The sequence below is a fragment of the Marmota marmota genome, unplaced genomic scaffold, assembly GCF_001458135.2.
Source record: "Marmota marmota marmota unplaced genomic scaffold, marMar, whole genome shotgun sequence".
Lineage (NCBI taxonomy): Eukaryota > Metazoa > Chordata > Mammalia > Rodentia > Sciuridae > Marmota > Marmota marmota.
The window spans coordinates 16887326-16908987 of NW_025999990.1; positions in this window are offsets into that span (position 1 = coordinate 16887326).

Consider the following 21662-nt stretch of genomic DNA (forward strand, 5'->3'; position numbering starts at 1 on the left):
TGCAACAGAATGAGAGAGTGCAGAAAAACAAGAAAAGGATAAAAATAAATCTTCTTTCTCCAGAGATCAATAATCCAGGGTTGGAAAGGGCAAGACAAGTGTAGAATGTACCAGTCTGGACAGACTGCAGGTTTTCCTGGTGTGGAGTACCTGCAGAAGGGTCCTTGGGGGTAGGGGGACATGAGAGTCTTATGAGAAATGCCTTTACCTCCTAGTACTGACTCTCAGGGGATGAGACTCCCAAATGAAGCAGATATGTAAGGAAACTTCGAGACACCCTCTTGAACTACTACAGAATGGCCCAAATAAATCTTAAAGATTTCTTATTCCATCACTTCGTTATTCAGTGGAGGATGCTAAGGCCTAGGAAGTAAAAGATTTCCCCAGGGTCACACAGCAGATTTAGACCTCAGGACCCCAACTTGGAGTTTTTGCTATTTTTGCTATTCTGTGGAGACTTTTCTCTGTTAAGGAAAACCCCAGCGACGAACTGTGTATCTGCCGCCCAGGCTCCTCCTCTCATTCAGGGAGCCAGTGCTGAGGATTCCACGTCCACTGCTATCTTTTCAATACACCTCTTTCCCCTTCAGCATTGGCATCTGCGCTTTCCATCCATCTGTAAGAACAACAGTAATTAGAGGGCCACATTAATATTTTCAGCTGCAAGGGGAAAAAACAGAGGAAAAACTACTGCTTTGACTTTAGAAAAAAAAGTGAAGGGTTTGTTTTTGTTTTGTTATATTTCCACACACACAAAAGGCAGTCCCCTGACATCTGGCCCCAAACTACACATGCACTTTTATTTTTTGTTCCTCCTTAACTCCTTCTTCACCCTCTTTTTCATCTACTCAACCATCTAGTTTCACCTCAAAGCTTCCCCTTACAAAAGGCTCTGCAGATTGCCCCAACTCATAACAAATCATTGCATTCTCTGAGACCAAAAACTCCCAATGCACAGCCCCCACCCTCTATTTTAGTTCTCTAATCCTTAAACTCAATGCTGTTCTGGTCTCTTTTTTTAATATTTTTATTTGTTTATTTTTATGTGGTGCTGAGGATCGAACCCAGAGTCTTACACGTGCGGGGCAAGCACTCTACCACTGTGCTACAACCCCAGCCCTGTTCTGGTCTTTTTGTAGAATGCAAACCTCCAGAAATCAGGAATAAGTTGCATCTTTTTTTTATTATTATTTTTAATTTTTCTTTAAACATCACACCGTAGGTGTCAAGTGTTTGTCAAATAAGCAGACAAACAAGAATATCCTTTCCTACTTGAATATTTCAAAATATTTAGCATTTCTAAAAAACTAGATAAGTTACAATACAGTAAGAAGTTCATTAGTGAAGGAATAGTTAAAGGATGATAACAGAATTTCACTTAAAAGTAAGTTTATTATCATGTTAAGAAAATATCCTTGTAAGGTGTAAATTTTTTATGAAATAAGAAAATAATATTTTAAGAAAAGTTAACTAGGCCAACAGACCAGTCAGAATTGGGGGGTTTTAGGCACAGCATTCATGATGCCACATGGTAAAAAAAGAAGAACATTCCAGCAACTCTGGAAAAGGGCACAGCCATGGTCTCCAGCATGTGGGAAGAAGGGATGAGGCAGGGAAATGACTACGGTCATTTTTTCTTCGTATTACATAGGTTGGTACTTTGAGAATACTTTTATTTAATATTTTATCCTCACTTATTTCTAGACAATTTTTAAGGATGCTAGAAGGAATATCACCAGAAAGTGCGGTACAGAATAGTGTGATACCAGTATTTTTAAATTCACATCTGTGTGTATGAGGATGAAAAATGGGCACTTCACACAGAAACAATTTTTGCAAAGGCATGGTTATTAGAGGGAAAAAAAAAAACAGAATCCAAAAATAGTCCCATACACCCATGATCACAGCAAACATGAGAGGCAACTATAAAAATGTTCCATCATAAGAGGAGTCGCCTGAGTTTTATAGATGATGAGCACCTAGAAATGTGAGAAAAGCTAAAGGTAAAATTAACAAATATTTATTATGCATCAAATGAGTGCACAGCCCAGAAAGGTGAATGACTGAATTTATCTTTAAAGGGCCAATACGGAATAAAGGAGATAAGACTTTCCCACACATACTATATTACAAGTCAACCACTATTGATGGTGTGCATACTATGCCCTTGAATCCCCTAGACTAGATAAAAGAAGGTAGCCCTATCCCCAAGACAGGTAGGGGGACCCACAAAGTATATGAAATGATTTGCAAACTGTATGAAATAATTATAAACAAATATCTTATTCCAGTAGTATGGCAAATAAATCTCTATGAATTTTGAGAATGAAGACTTATTTGTAGTCTAAGATAATTTGGAAGAGGGAAGGAGCGGGGAAAGCTAAGAAATTGAGGTAATCCTTGGTGACTAGGACCAGGAGACAAGGAAGGATGGGAACAGTGAGCCCACAGTCAAAAACACGGTATTCCAATCCCAAAAAACCAAAGGCTGAATGTTTTCTCTGATATCCAGATGCTAATTCACAATGGGGTGGGGGCACTATGAAAGAACTGAGTTACCTTAGATTAGGTAGAGGGGAGTGAAGGGAGGGGAGGGAATATGGGAATAGGAACTATAGTAGAATGAAAGACATTATTACCTTATGGACATATATGACTGCATGACCAACGTGATTCTACAACATGTACAATCAGAAAAACGGGAAATTATACCCCATCAATGTATGATACATCAAAGTGCATAAATGCATTCTATTGTCATGTATAACTAATTAAAACAAATAAAAAAATGTTTGAAAACGAACAAAAACATGTCACTCGGAGAAGAAAATGTGGTGACTGAATTGAGGGTAAGAAGTGTACTTAGTTTGGATAACCAAAATGATATTTCAAGACAGGAGTGAGAAAAGATTTGAAGTGTCTTGAATCCTGTCCCAGAACTACGAGTCCTTGAATCCTGTTTGTCGGGCACCCATTACCATGTGGCCTTGTGTCAACCCTGGACAGAGCCAACTCGATTCCCTTAACCCCGGAGGCTAGGTCCTACCACTTCAGAAATGACCACAAGCTAGGATGCATGCCAAGCCTTTCTCCCTCCAGCTAGGCTTTCAAACCCTTCATCTCACTCCAGGAGTTCTCATTCCAATGACACAATAATCAAGACAGAGCCGGGGAAAATGTCAAACTTACACATGAGATGGTTAGATGCTGAAATCCTGAGCAGTGATTTCAGCAGTTGCTGAAAAGTGACTCGGTAACACCTTTTCCCCTCAGCTCTTCTTAGTGAGTCTATATAGCTTTGAAAATGAGACCTTTCTGCCTCTTTTTTCATAATTCCACTCTACAGAGGGAAATAGACTCAACTCTTTTGCGAACTCCAAAAGGAATATACTTACGTTTCTTCCCATTCAGCAATAACTCAGAGGCAGCTAATGAGATTTTCTTTCCTTCCCTGAGCTCCCAGAAGCCATCCATTCTCTAACAGGCAGGGTCTAGCCATGAAAATTTCCACCCAATTTACAGTTTTTCAGACAGCTAGGAGAGGGATGAAAATGGTTTCGTAATGGGGGTTGCCATAAAACTTATAATTACAGAATTTGCTACAGTGAACATCATAATGGACTATTGTTTAAATCAAACATTCGTTGACTCTCTCAAGATAAATGATGTATTCTATATCCTATTTTCCCCAAATGTACTAAGAGAGCATTTTTGTACAACAGTGTTCATCTACTTTCTCTGGCACACCAGCTGGGCTAGTGCAGCAAGTAGCTTCCACCTGGCTCAGGAACCCACACACAGGTACTGAGCATCCATTACCCAATATCTAAACCCCAGCACTGAACAATAACAGAACTAATTTATTCTCATAAGACCTTCAAGGTGAGCAGACATCTCCTCTGAAACACCAAGGGCAGAACAAGGAATAAACCAATCTAGTCCTGTGTGACCTTGGGTCAATACAACCTTTCTCTGTCTAAGTTTTCACATCTGTGAAGTCAAGGGGTTGACTAATTTTATCTCTAAGGCCCGAATCCCCCAACATCCTGTGATTCTAAACCAGAAGGAAAACCAGGCTTAGAATTAAGTTCATATTCAAGTCTTTAGACCAAGTTGGCTCTGCATAGTTTGTCCCCTAAAGAACTGCACCAAAGTCCTTGATGGAGATATTCATGAGGAGTCAGAGAGAGAGTGGAGAGATTTTTTTCTGTCCATTTTCTCCCCTATTCTGTATTCTAGCTGGTGGCAGTAAATATGCTTTGAAACTTGAAGATACTTATGAAAAAGTAAGAATCATTTTTGTTCTTCATCCTATTATTAGTCAACTATTAATTGTCCCACTAGGACAAGGATGTTGAGAGAATTAATTAGTTAATCTTTTTAAAAATATATTTATTTAGTTGTAGATAAACACACAGTATCTTTATTTATTTCTATGTGGTGCTGAGGATCAAACCCAGTGCCTCACATATGCAAGGCAAGCACTTTACCACTGAGCTACAGCCCCAGCCCCTAATTGGTTAATCTTTAAGAAGTGCTTTGAACAGGAGGGATGCTATACATAGTGGTAAGGAAAAATTATTGTTCTACCAGTTTTCATGCTGAACAATAAAAGGCCCAGAATAAGAACACATTTCAAAATCTATAACAACTAGAGCACTAAAAAGTGGAGAAGTAGAGTGATTCTATTTTGCTTATTTGGGAAAGCAGACAAACCCAACCAAGAAAAATGGGACATTAATCACTTGAACACACACATGCTTTGAAAGAGGAATGGGGAAAGGTAAAGAGCAAGGGACCTGATGCCTACAAATTAAAAGTCCCATCCTATAAAGGAAAGGTACCTGGGAGCCAGCTCTTTCATGAGGACCATTTGAAAGAATAGCTTTCTGTCCCATTCTCCCAAATCTTTCCTTCAAAGAGCAGCATGTTCCCACAGACCACTGTCCAGTAACCTTTAGCAAGGAGGATTTCTACAATGGGGTCATTGCTCAAATCTCAGGAAGAATCCCAGGCCACTGAAAAAAAAAATCCCAGTTGCATAAGAACCAAGAAACTCAGACAGTTCCCTTCTTCAGGGAAAGGACAGTTTTTCTTTTCTTCACAGCAAAAAGGCTTTAAGTTTGGACAAAAGAATCTAGAGTAATGAATGAGGCAGTTATCCTACCAGTTCAGACCAAGAACAATAAAACATTGGCTTGTTTCTGGAGATTGGGAGAAAAGCCTGGGGCTAGCATTGTTCCTTGGAGTATGTTTCTTCTGCATCTCATAGGTCATCAAATATTTCCTGAGCTAAAATTCTGGTCAATGCTTTCATTAAACCTATAAAGGAGCCGGTATTGGCAGCATGCTCAGAATCATCCCTCAGAGTAACCCCTACTAATCCAGACTCTTGTTTTACATAGAAGGCTGAATATTATGGTTTAGATATGAGGTTTCCCCCCCAAAAAAAATGTTCCTGTGTTCATTCAGGAATATTCCAAGGTAAAATGATTCTTTTTATAATTTTTTAATCATTCTTTTTTAGTTATGCATGACAGTAGAATGTATTTTGATGCATCATACATACATGAAATATAACCATTTTTGTGGTTGTACACTGATGTGAATTTATACTGTATTCAAATAAAAACATAGAAAATTTATCTCTGATTCATTCTACTGTCTTTCCTATTCCCATCCCCTCTCTCTTCCTTTCATTTCCTTTTGTCTAATCTGGCCCCTTTCTTACTGTGAGTTAGCATCTGCATATCAGAGAGAAAATTTGACCTTTGGTTTGGGGGGATTGGCTTATTTCACTTAGCATGATCATCTCCAGTTCCACCCATTTGCTTGCAAATGCCATAATTTCCTTCTTCTTTATGGCTGAGTAATATTTTGTTGTGTATATATGCCACATTTTCTTTATCCATTCATCTGTTCAAGGGCATCTGGGTTGGTTCCATAGCTTATCTGTTGTGAATTGAACTGCTATAAACATTGATGTGGCTGTATATGCTGATTTTAAGTCCTTTGTGTACATGCCAATGAATGGGGTAACTAGGTCAAAGGGTGGTTTCATTCCAAGTTTTCTGAGGAATCTCCATACTGCTTTCCAGAGTGGTTGCACCAATTTTCAGTCCCACAGCAATGTATGAATTTGTCTATTTCCCCACATCAGAGGTGAAATTATTCTATCATGAGAACTATGAATAGTCAGTCTTTCCTAGTTTGAATAGATTAACTAGGTGGTAACTATAGGCAGGTGGGGTATGACTGGAGGAAGTGGGTCACTGGGGGTGTGCCCTGGAAGGGTTCATCTTCCCTGTGGCCCTTCCCAATTTTTCTCTCTGCTTCCAGGTTTCCATGAGGTAAGCAGCTTTCTTCCACCAACAACCTTTCTGTCATGGTTGTCTGTCTACTTCTGGCCAACTAGGAACTGAACCTCTCAAACTATGTTGGTTTGCCAGTTATTTTGGTCACAGTGACATAAAGCTAACACAGAAATTAGTACTGAGAATTGGAATGAGCCTGTGACTGGCCTGACCATGTGGTTTAGAAGCTTTTGGAAATGGTGTATGAAAGAGTTTGATAAAGTTTGGAATTGCAGTCTGGAGAAACCAGAGAATGTTGTAAGCAGAACTTAATGGGTGACTGGTGGGAGATTACTGATAGTAATGTAGACAGTAAAGACTGGATGAGGTTTCAAGTATTCTGAGCATGCTGCCAAAACCTGCTCCTTTCTAGGTTTAATGAAAGCATTGGCCAGAATTTTAGCTCAGGAAACATTTGATCAAAGAGGAATGAGAGAAATGAGAACTCTATTGGAAATTGGACTAAAAGCCACAATTTTAAATTATAGCAAAGAACTTGTCTACATTTTGTCCATGTCATGAGACTTTGTGTAAGGCTGAATTTAAAGGTGATGTACTAATTAATCTGGTGGAGGAAATTTCAAGGAAGCACAGCATTCAGGTGGTAAAATGGGTTTACTGGCAGTCTTTATATTTACTGTGAGAATCAGGAACAAAATACACAGGGAAAAGATTTGAAAAACTTGCAGTTTAGCCAGAAAAATGCATGTAAAACTGAGACCAAGGAAAGTATAGTTGTTGAAGGAATTATAGCCACTAAAGAGATGCTAAGAACTTTGCACAAATACAATGCCCTTGAGGGCATCTCAGAAATCAACAAGACCATACCCATTGCAGATTAAGAGCAGTTGAGGGCAACCCTGCTTACAGTGGGGTGGGGGGTGCCTAGGAAGTTCTTTAATCATGTACATCTGCCCAAGAACTCAGAGGCTACTGTATCCATGATCCAAGGAGGCCTAACTATGGCTCAAATTGGCAACAGAACTTGTCATCATCCACATGGTGCTGGTTCTGTAGGAATGCAGGATACTGGGATTAGGGGGTCATGGTAATTTTCACTGAGATGTCAAAGGAAGACCTGGGAAGCCAGGCAAAGCGTAATAGGGTCAGAACCCCTGAAGGCTGCCTCTGAAAGGATGATACATTAAGCTATGAAGGTGAAGCCAATTCTGGAATAGAGGCTCCTAGGATTAAGAGATACCAACGATGTGAATCATTCACTGAGAAATCTGTTGGCTTCAGACAAAGCCAGCCTAAAAAAAAGGCCATATAGAGTACAACCAGCCAGGTCAAAGGGGCAGGGCATCCCATGCCCTTTGTAGCTCACATCTCACCAACACATTTCCTGGATATTATACGTAGAATTAGAGAATCAATATTTGCCTGGCTGGGTTTCAGTCTGGTTTTGGTCCCATTTTTTCTCTATATTCTCCCATTCCTGCCTTTTAGAATGAAAATGTTTACCCTGTGCCATTGTAAATTTGATATATCTATCCTACTTTGTTTTTTATAGGGTCTCCCTGCCATGGGTTTGCCGTGAGTCTAGATGAGACTTTTGACTTGGAATTTTGGATAGAGCTGGAACTGATAAGACTGTGGGGACTTTTGGAGATGGGCTATATGAGTTTTGCATTGTGAAATGGATATAAGCTTTTGGAGGACAAGAGAAGAATGTTACAGTTTAGTTATGAGGCATCATCTCAAAGTTCCTGTGTTAATGCAAGAATATTCAAAGGATAAATGATTGTATTATAAGATCTGCAACCTAATCAGTTCTCCTGAGTTTGCACAGACTAACTGGGTGGTAACTCTAGCCAGGTGGGTTGTAGCTGGAGGAGGTGGGTCACTGGGGTTGTACCCAGGAAGGGTTCATCTTCTCTGTGGCCATTTTTCCTCTCCCTCCTTCCCTCTTTTCCTCCCTACCCCAGCCCTCTTTTCTTGGCCCTCATGAGTAGAACAGACCTCTTTGCCACACCCTTCTACAATGATGTCCTGCCTCACCTTGGGTCCAGAGAAATGGAGTCAGTCAACCATGAACTGAACTCCTAAAACTATGAGCCCAAATAAACTTTCCTCCTCTAAGTTGTTCTTGTGAAGTATTTTGATCACAGCAACAAAAATCTGACTAACAGAGGATTTGTCACTGATATACAAAGAATATACAAAGAATGCCTTTAATTTATGGATGTTGATTTTATATCCTGCCACTTTGCTGAATTCATTTACTAGTTCTAGAAGTTTCTTGGTAGAACTTGCTAGGTATAGGATCACATCATCAGCAAATAGTGCTAGTTTAAGTTCTTCTTTTCCTATATTTATGCCTTTAATTTCTTTCGTCTGTCTAATTGCTCTGGCTAGTGTTTCATTTTTCAAAGTGCTTCAGGTCAAGGTTTTGTTTCTCGTATCCTCTCTCTTTTTCAGTTTCCCAAATAAGCAAAGGTTATTATTTCACAGATAAGCAAAAATATTCAACTCACTTAAGTGTGAAACTCTGAAGAAATCATACCATAACTCTGAGCCTGTTTCCCTGTTTATATAATATGGAGGGAAAATAGAGCCAGTTGCCCTGGAGGGCTGTGAACATGAACTGAGATAACATGACAAGGCCTTATAAACTGTAAATTACTGCACCTCCATTTGCTAAAAATACATCCATGCATTTTATAGCTTTCTCTTTCAAATGATTTCTTGTTATAATTTCCCACGGAGAAATTACTGTGTCTAAGAGTATGTCCATTTTTATAGCTCGGGATAGATATGGCTAAATTACTTAAAGGGGAAAAAGGGAGCATAAAACCAAATAAATAAAGGTAAGTTCAGTTCATTACTCCAGCACTCACAAGAACCTAGATCCCAAACACAGAGATGTATGTGTGTGTGTGTGTGTGTGTGTGTGTGTGTGTGAAATGCAGACATGCATATATACATATATGTGTGTATATAACATATAATGGTTTGCTTTGATGAGTGTCATTTCTGACACCAGAGAGTTGGACATGAAAACAGGAATGTAAATCAAACTTTATTCTCTTCTGTGGGGTGAGGGGGTTTATTGGGATTTGAACCTGGCTCATGCTAAGCAAGCACTCTACCATTGAGCTACATTCCCAGTTCTCTGTTCACTTTATTCTTGTTTTTACTAGTACTATGCATCCATCCAAAGCACAGCATTAAAAAAAGTTATATGGGAAGAGCAACCTTTGCCATCCAGAAAGAAGAGCCTTTGGATGCAAAGTGAACACTTCTCTGCATTGGAGGGACAGGCATCACAAGGGAGGAGCAAAAAAGCAGGAACTTCCAAGGACAGGCTTTGGATCAGCAACTATTAGGTAAGGGAGAAATGAAGGAAAATGAGTTGTGCCAGCCAAGCTCATCTGTGCCCAGCAGCACTCTGCTCAATGCTCCTCTCTTTATATTCCTTTTCATCTTTTTTTGATCATACCCTTAGTGAAAAGCTCTTTTGAAATGTTCATTCTCCTCTTCGGGGATGGGGAAGTCAAAAGGGAATGGAACCATGTCCTTCCCGGGTAACACTGGACTGACAGGGTCAGTGCATGAGTAGTGGTCAGTGTGCAGTGGTGGCCAAAGTACAAGGGTTTGCCACATCCACAGAGACACCAGCCCAGGACCAGGGGGGCATCCAGAAGGATAAACATCCCAGGCCAGTGACCCCTTTGTGTTGGAAAACATAGAACAGATAGAACTCAGACTCACAGTCAAGACACTTAATTGCTACAAAGACGGATCTCACAGATTTTCATCTAAATAACTATATGACACATATGTTCTAAATCACAAGGACAGGGCATTAACACCAACACCTGATGACCTCTACAATATTTTCAATCCAAACCTCAGGTCTGTCCTAAACACACCTGTTTGTTTGTTTGTTTGTTTTTTTCTTTTTTTAACTCACTTTATGGAGCTTATCAGTAGCTCAGTACACCCCCCACCCAAAGAGGGAATTCCATAGGATGTTGAATTAGACAAGATGCACACTGAATTCCGGCTCTGTTAGGGAAACTTTAGGCAAGTTCTTAACTCTCCTGTCCCAGTTTCCTGATTTATAAAAAGGGGCTAATTCAAACCTCCCTCACCAGATGCTCAAAGACTCTTTAAATAATTAGAGTTGTGTTACTAAACACATTTTTCTAAAACCAGTGTTTGGAGCCTAGGAATGCAAGGCCTGTTTTATGTTACCACTTAAAAGATCTGCATGCTCACACATATTAAATGAATAGCATCATAACAAAATTGGGGCTTTCATTGTTCATTCCACGAAGTCTCTAATTTAATTTAGTGCATTGTGGACACAGAGTCAAGCCCTGGTCTCAATTACTCAGACAGCTCCCAAATGCAGACAAAGGATCTTCCAACACCCACTTTGACTCCAGAGTTCAATAGCCAAAACATCACCTCACCATGTTTACAATAAAAAGACTGAAGAGATTGCTCACAAATTGATTTTTTTCCAGAGAATGGCTGCATCAAAACCACAAGGAGAGTCTTTATAACCAATTTCATGTCCTATACTGTAAATAATTTCAATTCAGTGGAGTTATCAAAATCCCTATCTCCCTGCCTCATTTCTCTTAATCCCAGACATATGAGTATATAATGGGACTCTGTAAATAAACATCAAGTTAAATCTCCCAGATCCATAGTCCATCCTTCCTGGCAGATTAATATCCTTAAACCATCTGAAAACTACAGGAAACTCTCTTTTTCTTTGTCTTAGTTTTTCTCATTGTACAAATGTCTCAAATTGTGCATAGATTGTGAGTAGAAGGGGAAATTCTAGCAATGATACATGAATGCACATTTGCCAGAGAAAGTTCTGGAAAGGCATTTGCATTTTTCAATCAAAGTTGATGTCAACCCTTCTTCCTTCTCCCTTCTCTGGATACTGACATGGTAACTAGAGGTATAGTAGCTGTTTCGCCACCACAAAGAAAAAGGCAGGAAAACTGAAGAGACACAAGACTTAACACCACTGAGCTGCTAAACTAAAGCCGGCAATTACTAATGTCTGAGTTTCTTGGTATATGAACAATAAATAAATATCTATTTGCTAAAACCTTATGGGGGTTCTATTATATTCAATTGGATAAAATCCACTGATATACCTGACAGCTTTTCTTCCCTCTAAGGTGCTTCCAGTGCAGATTCTTCCCTTAGAGCTTCATAAGAGGGGTGTTCCCTTCTACATGAGATCTAATTACACCAGACCTCAGAGAATGACAGGAGCCACATCTTCATAATCGTAGTTACCTTAGGTCCTGACCATGAACAAACGCATTTCACATAAACACACATGCAAACTCAACAGCAAATATCCTAGATCTGCTCATTAAATTAGGAAGAGCTATCAAACAGTACCAGGAACCTATTAGCAATAGCATTCTTTAAGGTAAAACAAGTCATTGACTTAGGAAAGAAAATGGTAAAAAAGAGTGAAAAAGTAACAAAAAATACTATCAGACCTCTGAAACTAGGAAGCATCATAACTGAATTTGATCCTTCTTCTTTATAAAGTTGATGCAAAAGGTTTGGGAGAGAAAACATTCAAAGCATTGAACTATTTTTGGTTCTTTCATTACATGTGTGCTCCTAGGACCACCCCCTCCTTCTTCCTCTCCAATATTCCAGCTTCTTTGTGATATTCATCAATGTAGAATCCTAGAGTCTTTGAATTAAGAGTTTAGTGGTCCTCTAATACAAACTTTAAGAATCCTTTCAAACCTCCTGTTTTAAAAAAAGAGAAATCTTTATTGGCTCATCATTATACATATTATCACATATTCATACATCATTTGGTCAATTTCATTCCCCAATAGCTCCCTCTTTCCTTCCCTCTCCCTCCCCTGGACCCTCTTCCTCTACTCTCCTGGTCTTCCTTCCATTTTCATGAGATTACACACACCTTGTTTCCTTTTACTCTTACCACCTTTCACATACGAGAGAAAATACACAACCCCTGACTTGGTGAGTCCACGTCCCTCTTCAAGTGTGGTCACTCTGTCTGTTGGAATAATCCCTGCCCACTGCTTTCATGAGAGCCAAATTCCACTAGTCAACAATGCTCCTTGCTAGAAAGTTCCCTTGAATCAGTGTGCTTTCTTGTAACAACCTCCAATCTCTGAATGGCCATTGGACTTACAAGGTAAAAGCCTAACCCCTTGGTGGCACAACAGGCCTTCAAAGGACCTTTGAAAATTACTGTAAAAGTCCATTCCCTTTTATTTCCATAGTTTGGCAATACACAGCTTAAGCATAACACGGGAACTAAATGAGATGGTGCACATGGAATATAATCAAGGTACATCAGATCCTTTGTACAAGTCCACCCCATGCTCTACACATTTACTTGGTGTCTGTCATCTATCTGGGGTCTGTAGCTTGGTTGGTTAGAGATCTTGCCTAGCATATGCAAGGTCCTGAAATTGATTCAAGGATGGAAAGAAAGTAAGAAAGCAGGCACGCATTTGTTTCAGGCTTGATTTTTCTGGATTAAAATTAACAGCTGAATTTTTTCTACATATATGTCTACTCCTAATTTTCTTACCAACTAAAAACTGTTAAGAATATATGGACATATATTTGTATGTATGCGTATATACATGTAATATAAATGTAAGGAACTATATAACAAATGGACAAATGAGCAAATATAAAAACTGATGGATCATAAATAAATAAGGTTGTAGAGGATACAAATGGCAATTAAGTGGTTTAACACTGTGCAGTACTTACGTAGGATGTTACCAATGGAGAAACCTGGATGAAAAGAAAAGATGAACTCTCTGAATCCTTTCTGCACCATGACTGTAAATCTATGATTATTTCAGAGTTTCTTAAAAATTCTTTAAATATTAATGAGAAGCCCAGGAAGCACCTAAGATACAGTGGCTTTCTTTGTATTCCTGGTATGTCAATAACTTACAGTTTGTTGTGGTCATTAAAAACATGAATATTTGATATCCCAGGTTTTTGAATCTGTCCTTGTATACCAGAACTTTTTTAAAAAATGCAAACCCTTGATTTAGCTCTCTTAAATTTGAATTGTTAGTTTCCAACTCAATGTTTTGATCTGTTGAGATTTTGAATCTTGATTCTATTATCCTGAGAATTAAATATCCACCTTGGCCTCTGTGCTCTCTGAAAATATGAGAATCGGGTGTTCTGTGTTCACCCAGGCCCAGGAAATCAAGTTGACAAGGCTCTATTAATCAGCCTCTTCCTGCATGTCCATGGGATGGAGCAACAGAGACTTTGATGTACGTCTTCATTCAGCCTCTATTTCTCCACTTTGTCCACAAGGATATCTTGGCAAAACTTACAAAACACATGGATGAAGTCCCTATAAAATGTTTCTGTATATTTCCTTAACCTACCAATCTGGAAACCCCATTTAGGTCAGAAACCACAGAATAAAAGGGCAATATATTTGACTGCATCTTTTTTAAAAAAAAATCTGTGTAACAAAAAGTCAAAAGCCAAAAAGACAAATCACAAACTGGAAATATATTTGCAGCACATGATGAACAAAAGATGATTTTCTTTAATTTATAAATATCATTCAAATCAATAATAAAGAGCAACATAAAAATTAACAGAGAACCTGAAGAGTTAAGAAATGAATGGTGAAAAAACATGAGATAATTTTATTAATTAATAAATGCAAATCAAAAAAATATGATTTCCCCCTATTAGATTGGAAAAGAATCTTAGACATGGGCAATGATGAAGAGAAACCAGCATTTTCAGTCTCCACTAGAGCAAGTATAATATAGCATACTGGGGGACACTTTGACAATGTTACAATGCATTACATTTTGATTAATTCTACTTATAAGAATTTACTTTATGGAAATAAATATAAATATGTATACATAACAGTTATTGCATTATTGCTACCAATAGCAAAACAAATAATATTGGTTTTTTAAAATGTTTATGGAACAAAAAAAATACTAAAAATATCTATAAAGTCATTTAAAAAATGAGGTCAACCAAATGAAGTGGTGCATGTCTGTAATCCCAGCTGCATGGGAGGCTGAGGCGGAAGGATTGAAAGTTCAAAGCCAGCCTCAGCAATTTAGTGAGGCCTAAGCAACTTAGTGAGACCCTATCTCAAACTAAAAAATAAAAAGGGCTGGGAACGTGGCTCAGTGGTTAAGTGCCTCTGGATTCAATCCCTAGTACATAAAATAATAATAATAATGAGGTTGCTCTATGGATGTTAATATGGAAAGATCTCCAAGATCTACAATTATTTTTAAAAGGCAAAATGCAGAAGAGCAAACCTCAGAAAAAGAAAGGGAGCAAACAATCCGTTTTTGTGTAAATTTTCTCTTCCAACAGAATACAGGAAACCTTGAAGAAAGCCTTGATGGAGCCTCGTTATCTTGCAGTGGGATCATGGGCTATCTCTCCTTTCCTCTTTGCACTTTCCTGAACTTAAACATATGGAATGCTATTTTTGAATAAACTCTGGCAAGTCTTATTACTGAAAAATACTGTGTGATTTAGTCTCTACCAATCTGTTCTAGCATGTTCCTAGTGATATCAGATCACCTGAACCAATGAGAGCCACACTCTGTAGCATTTCACTCATGCTGTGCCCAACTAAATATTATTGCCGCTGCAGTAATGGACACCATTTTGGCCAACATGTGTTTCAGATGTCTTCAGAGCTGGGCAGCTGTCAGCGAGGTTGTCCAATACACTTTGCCCTGTCTGATCATCTTCAGAGCCTGCTTATACCCCAGCACATACTTTGCACATTTCACAAGTTGGAGCCTAGAGTTGATTGATTCCAGAGACTTGTTGTCTTCTTTGCAGCCACCATCTTCCTGCCTTAATTGTGGGATGTCTCCCAACCAAAAGTAGCCACCCTAGAGTGTCAGTTAATAGCAGTAATAAAACAACCCAAACTCGGTTTGATGTATCTGCATATTACTGAGCCCCTCCCGGCTCTTCTCAGTCACTGCTTTCCTTGTTAAGCATTCATATCCTAACGACCTAATGAAGCATTCTATCTTTTTGCCAGAAATCAATGCCAAGATCACCACCATGGTTATCAGGGTCAATCTAATTCTGATTTGCAAAAACTGGGAATATCTTACTTTCTAGGCTATAGGTCTCGATGCTTCTCAGAGCACTATTCTCATCTTTGCAGAGACAGCATTCAGTTCTTCCAGTACCCTAGGATAATGGTTCTGAAGCTTTGGGGGTCTAAGATCCTTTTGAGAATCTGATGAAAGTCCTCAACTGCCCTCCCAAAATGCACACTGGCAGGAACATTTGTGTCCAGCCCCAGAGGGTTTACTGACCCCTGTATCTCCTCCGAGGGATCCAGATTATGAATTTATGACCTTGCGCCATAGCAATGTCAGAATCACCTGGAGGCTTATTAATACACAGATTGTTGGGCCCCAGGCCTGGAATAACTGATTCGGTGTGGGTAAGACAGACCCCCCAAATTGCTAGACCTGAGAATTTCCCAGGTGATTCTGGGTCTGGAGACTATACTCTGGGAACAACTCACAGAGAATATAATCCATTTAGCCCTGGAGGTTCCAATGTATTTGGAAAACAACAGCAAATCTCCTTGATAACGTCTTTCTTTACCCAGATCTCCTTCTTTCAGTCATCTGTCCCTTTACCATGTCACCACTCTTCTCAACAGGGCAACCGTGGGTGTTACAATGTCACCGGGCCATTCTGGATTTGACCTCTTCAGGTTCCACACACACCTGAGACCGTCTTTTTTCTTGTTCTCAGCATTTTTTCACAAGCTCCAGTTTATTTTCCTCATTATCCGCCCTGCCCCTTTTCACATTCTACTTTTTGTTATTTATCTGGATATTTGGAGGTGGGGGAGCTCTCTGGGATCTCCCCTCTCGGTCCTCAGTGAATAAGTATTTTAACTGGAACTGCTGCCCCTTTGGAGTTACCTTGTGCTTATTTTACCTTTCCTCTTGAGCTCTGCTCTTCCAAACTCTAGGGTGAGTGCACACCTAGTCCTCATGTCCATGCCTTGGTGGTCGCAAACGGAGCACTGACACTGATCCTCAGGTGTCCTGTGATCTCACCAAGCAGCTCCCTCTATGGGTCAGATTTAATTCAGGACAGCAGTTCTTCATGGCCTCCTTTCTCTTCTCAGAGACAACACTATCTTTAGAAGAAGCCCAGGTACCCATTTCATCATTTAAGATTACAACTGTTTTTCACATTTTAGAGTGTAGTGAATTTCATTGTGGCTTTAATTTGCATATACCTGATAATGGTAAATGATATTAAAAATATTTTTATGTGCTTGTCAGCTCCATATCATCTTCAGGGGAATAACTGTTAATGCATTTGCTCATTTTTTAAAAAATAAAATAGAATAGAATAAAGAAGCCCAGGTAAGAATTGGCTGTGGTGAACTGGGGGAAAATCTATCAGTCATGTGAATTCCCCATTACGACTGTTGTGTCCCTGTGACGTTTTATAACCCACTTTAGAAAAGCATCTCCATATCCCGTGATGCCCACATAAGGCTCTGTAAAATGCCTCAAGGGATGCCTCAAAGCAAGGCCAGACCCCCCATGTTTTAGGAAAGTGGATATTGGGAGGAAAAGCGTAAGCCTCTGAAAGGGCGTATGGAGCCAGGACCTCAAGCCAGCAGAGCCAGGCCATGCCTGCAAGGTCCAGTGGGTCTAAAGACACATCTGGCTCTTTCATCATTAGGACCAATGTCAGTGTCCTATTGCTCCAGTGATAAATTATAACAATTAAGATGAATTTATTGTCTTATCATTCTGGAAGTGAGACACTAAAATTGAGGTGACAGCAGGACTGCGTTCCTTTGTACACTTTGGGGAGAGTCAGTTTCCTGGCCTTCCCCAGCTTCCGTCTCCATATCCTGTGGCTTATAACCTGCTTCTCACCCACTCTGACCCCTGCTTCTGTCCTCACATCTCCTTCTGTGCTGTTGGTCCCCACCTCCCTTTTATAAGGACCTTTAAGGTGACCCACGTGGATAGCTCAGGCTAACCACCCCCATCCTAGGTTCAATCATATCTACCAGGTGCTTTTCACACATAAATTAACATTTTTACAGGACCAGGCAATAGGACCTGGGCATCTTGGGGTAAGAGTGGGACAAGCATTATGCAGATGACCACAAGGCCCTAAAGAGAAAATTTTCCTCGTATACAGGGCAATGACATAGAGAATAAAATGAAAAAGAATTTGAATTTTTGAGCTGGAATAGACCACAAGACTCTGCACATACACTCAAGCACACAGAAGATTGCACAGAGAAGTTAGTGATTTCTACATCACACATCTAGGTAATTCCAGAATTAAAAAGCATGGCTTTCTGACAGAGATGTATTTGCCTCAATTAAGTTGACCACTAGGCAACCCCTTCTCTTCAAACCTTGTTTCTCATTTTGAAAACCTCTGGTTTTGTTGGGACTTCTTGGAGCTCAAGGGGAGGCTGTCATTAGCCTATAAGAGCTGATGACTAGATGAGTACACACTCCCGAATCTGCAGACTTGGGCCTCTGATCCTGCCCGGCCACACTGCATGTCCCCACCCAGAATCACGCACATTTCATTCCAAGAGAGAACCCATCCATGTCCTCTCGAGTGCTCTAATTCCCAGGGAAAAAAACCTGACTGATAACAACTTTACTAATAGATCATGTACTTACCCTCTACTAGTAATTTCACACATACTATCATGCAGGGATCAAAAGTATTCCCTTTCTAGAAGTAAAGACAGGACCAAGAAGAGGCAAAAAGCCTTTCTGGTCCCAATAGGTGAGTTAGCTTCTAATGAGCAACTGCTCCACACTCTGTGGCAGATGTGGGATACAAGACAATGAATAAAGCAAGTAGAAGCCTTCAAGATCTCTTATTCCCATTGTGAGGATGCATGCAGAGCCTCTTCTGAATCCAGACAGTAGACACGTACATACATACGTACATACATAACTCCTACTAGTTCTGTTTCTCAGCAGAACTCTGATTAACACAGGGCTATAACATAAAATTTTGGGAGGGACATAACTACTCATAACATACCATCATTTCCAGGTGTGTTCACAGGAGGCAAAGTCACAGATGAACACCCCAGTAAAAGCACAAAGCAAGAGAGAATGGCCGCCCAGGATGGAGGGGGGCAGCAGGATGCATGGAGGGAAAGGGAGATCATGCAACCGAGGGAAGAAATATGAGAAGGCCCTGGAGGAGCAGGAAGCAAGATGGGTTGTTAGTCAGCTTGTCATCACTGTGACCAAAACACCTGACAAGAACAACTTAGAGGAGGAAAACTTTATTTAGGGGGTCATGGTTTCAGAGTTCTAGTCCCTGGTCAGTTGGCTCCATTGCTCTGGTGAGATAGGTGAGCAAGGTGAGATACAACAATGGCAGAAGAGCATGGCGAAGGAAAGCTGCTTACCTCGTGGTGGATGGGAAGCCACGAGCAAGAAGGGGAATCCAGGGAGACAAGATATAATCCTCAAGGGCACACCCCAAAGACCCACATCCTCTAGTGCACTCCACCTGCTACAGCTTCCACCCAGTTAGTCCATCCTAATTTGAATGGACTGATCAGGTTACAGCTCTTCCAAGCCAATCATTCACCTCTGAACATTCCTGCATTAACCCAGGAGCTTCTGGAGCTACCTCATATCCAAACCAAAGCAACAAGCTCATGTGCTAAGGAGAAAATTGAGTTTTTGAGATCAAGGAATAGGATGTGAGGCTGAAGGATGAAAGAGAAGCAGATCCCACAAGAGCCTGGGAAACCCAGCAGAAGGGCTTTGCACTGAGGTGCGGTCCATGGTTATAATCCCACTGGCTCAGGAGGCTGGAGCAGGAGGATTACAAGTTCAAAGCCAACCTCAGCAACTTAGTGAGGCCTTAAGCAACTTAGCAGGACCCTGTCTCAAAATTTAAAACAATAAGACAGACTGGGGATGTGGCTCAGTGGTTAAGCACTCCTGGTTTCAATCCCTGGTACCCCCCAAAAAAGAGAGGGGTGGTGACAAATTTGAGAAAGTGTCACATGAATGAAATGGCTAATTTGGGAACATTTCTCAGAATTAATAATTCATGCTGGGATGAGGAGTAACAGTTCATACAGAGAAAACATGTAACAGAGGGAGACAAAAACATCTATATTGACAGAGAAATTGGAACACAGAAACTAGATATCTCCATCTCTTGCAGATGTTATTCAAATCTAATGAATGTAGATTTTTCCAGAGTTCTTACATCATTGCAAGAATATTGCCTAAGAGGTGCAAGTTCTTTACAATATCACTATTTTTGCTGTAGATTTATATTTTAAAAGAAATATCATTCAAATCAGGAGGGGAAAATGAAAGGGTTAATATCTGCCCCACCCAAAACAGAGAAATAAACAAGTTATATTTTCTTGCACCTAAAAGCAGCTCCCACCTGGCACATCCTTGCCTCCAGTTGATGAGCAATCTCTGTTTAATGTAAATTGAGAGTCTACCAGGCAAAAAGCCTAGTTCCAATTCTGTTCTCTGACAACTTCCGATGCTCTTAGTGGTGTATAACTCATGTTAAAGATAAAAATGAAAATATTAATTATTCCCACACACTATGCTCAGAACAGGCCCTACCACCATTCTAAAATCAAATAAGCAGATTTGATGAGCATCTCATTCTGAAATTCAGTCTTCAGAAAGCTGCCGTAGACAGCAGAGCAGAGTGAAATGTGGTCTCTGTGTGTCTGCTTCAGCCTGCCCAAGATCACTTGCTGGTCTCTTTGGGGAGAAGGGCATGTGAGGGAACACTTATCAGGGGACACCCATGCCCCTTACAGTGGGCCTTCTGAGCAGGTGTGAAGGGTTTATGTCACAGGCACACCCAGACCATTCCCATCTCCCCAAGTACCCACAGGATGGAGAAAAAACTGTCCTCTCCATAACAACTGCTGCTTTCCAAGTAGCCAAATTTAATTCGGTAGCTCCAGGATGGCTCTGAATGGTGGCTCCATTAAAAATGTATCATTTTCAGAATGGGTGGCCTTGCCTTTGCATTCTACAAGATAAAGCTGAAAGCAAGCTATATTCAGAGCAGTAGAGGGGTCAGAATGTGAAACTGAACAGCCCACATCAAAAATCATAGCAAAGTTGGAGCCAGGTCAGCCTGGCATGGCGAACTTCTTGCCCTTGCCAGGGAGGCAGCAGCCCTGCAAAGGACACTCCCACACCCCATTTCCTTGATGCTCCCACAGCCCTCCAGGAAGGCAATCCAGCAGAGGGGTCAAACAGGTAGGCTCTGCAGCTAGATGGTCTTGAGTTTGAATCCTTGCTCCTGGTGTATGAATTTGAGCAGAAGACTCCATTTGTCTTAGCAGTTTGAAGTACTCAGTCTGCCCTTCAGCTTTAGCTTGGCAGCTACCTTAACCAGCCTTGTGAAGCTGGGCAGGTCACATGATTTTATCTACATGCCAATGATGCCACTTCACTCTAAGTGCGATAGCATACACACCAGCACCATGCTGTGATAATCTCTCAACAGGCAACAAAATGTTATCTCTATTTTGCCTTTTTTCACATCTATTCTAATTATCTGGCATGTTTCTATTTTTCCCACAAGTTTCTTTAAACAAAAACGTGCCTTCTTCCAGTTTCAAGGGCAACTTTTTATTGGCCACTAAGGGTGTATCCCAGAACTCAGCACAATAGGAAGCTCTCGGCAAGCGCAAAACAAATATGGGGTGAATTAATAAGTGATCAAAGTAATTGGGGTTGACCAGCCTGCAAAAAGAAGACAGGCAGGAAACACTCACCTGTTTCCTAAATATAAAAGAAGGCCTCTCATTTGAAGCAGGAAATGGCTAACTCAGGGGTGTCCAGAGAGAAACCAGGATTACAGATGGAGAGTTACAAGGAAATTGGCATGGAATCTGGATTAGAAAGAATTTTCTCCAGATTAGACAGGAGGAAGGGGAGGAGTGGCTTGCTTGGGGGGCCCCAAAACTACTCATCCCAGGGATGGGAATCCTACTGCCAGGGGAGGCAAGGTTGACAGAGACCAACATGGAGACCTAAGGAGCCTACAAGCAGGAAGGACCTGCAGGGCAGGGTTTTGTGCTTACCGGTATGGTGTGGTTCTTGGGGTGGAGGAGGATGAGTGTTGACAGAAAAGATCGTGGACTCTACCTTTTCCTTCTCAAATTCAGAACACACACACATACAGTGGAAGAAGAGCCAAGAAACTCTAGGAATGATCCACTCCCAACCCAGATTTCATTGCAAAGAATTTTTTTAA